This window comes from Cyprinodon variegatus, unplaced genomic scaffold (genome assembly GCF_000732505.1).
Source record: "Cyprinodon variegatus isolate N-32 unplaced genomic scaffold, C_variegatus-1.0 Scaffold1703, whole genome shotgun sequence".
In the NCBI taxonomy this organism is placed as follows: domain Eukaryota; kingdom Metazoa; phylum Chordata; class Actinopteri; order Cyprinodontiformes; family Cyprinodontidae; genus Cyprinodon; species Cyprinodon variegatus.
In genome coordinates, this window is record NW_015152156.1 from 6,974 (window position 1) to 8,253 (window position 1,280).

The following is a 1,280-nucleotide window of genomic DNA, read 5'->3' on the forward strand; positions in this document are numbered from 1 at the left end:
AGGGGAGAAAACTAGCAAGGATGATGAGTGAACCAGCAACTTGTTGTAGAGAGAACCAAACTCAAGATTGATCATGTGATAGTGCGTTTAGCTTATGTCATAACCTATATGGATCAAGTAAAACATAGAACTGACAAAATTAAGGTTGCTGTGAAGGGAGCAGAAAACGTATGTGAAAGGGATTACTTGGGAAGAATTTAATAAGAAACTGGAAGATACTTGACAAAAAAAAGAAAGTGACAGGTCATCCACAAGTTAACAGAAAGATTATGAATATACTAAACAACTAGAACTGGAAGTTATAGTTAAATCATATGTGTTTCAAATGAAGTTTAAATCGAAGTATTATCAGTTTAATGATTATAAGTATACTTTGCTTACTGACCAGGGTTGTTAGTCTCTTATATTGAGGTTTGAATCCTGAATCAGCTGTTTAAAATTCAGCTGCCTCCACCAATTTAACAATTTAGACTACGGCTATCAGCAGGGTTATTAAATAAATCTGTCTCTGTTCATTTTGATATTTCTGAGAGTAGCGTGAATCCAGCCTGAGCAATGAATTGTTCACTGTGTAAAATAAACACAAAAGGCCACGGTTTAAAATACAATGGTACTTTTATTAGCTTATAATTAGTTAGTTAATTAATATGAGTTATCTGATAAATCAAACTCTTACCAAATCCAGTTAAGTGGACTATGCTACCATCTTTCCATTCACAAAGGCAAAAATCATGTGCTTTTGCCCTGAAAAAATGAAAATAGAAATGGAGGGTATTCCAGCTAAAACCTACATAGCCATGTTTGTTTTGCTTCTGCCTTTCGCCTGGTGATGTCATAGGTCACTGCATTTGATTGGTCTGAAACATTTCTGTATCGAGATAGACATATCTGGTGGCTCCTGGCATGATGTTAATCCTGCTTGCAGGGTAAAGTTCATTGATCCGGGATGACAAATTTGCTGAAAGTTCCTTATAACTTTCCTTATAACAACACAAGGGCCTGATAACATACCTGGGCGTGTGTACAAAGAGTGTGCAGATAAACTGGCTGGTGTCCTCAGAGACACTTTTAACACTTCGCTGGACCGATCCGTAGTGCCAGCATGCTTCAAGTCTGCCACCATTATTCCAGACCCAAGGAAGCCTCAGGTCAGCTCACTCAATGATTACCGGCCTGTCGCACTGACTCCAATCATGATGAAGGGCTTTGAAAGGCTGGTTAAAAAACACATCGTCTCCAGTTATCCACCAACATTTGACCCGTTCCAGTTCGCCTACCGA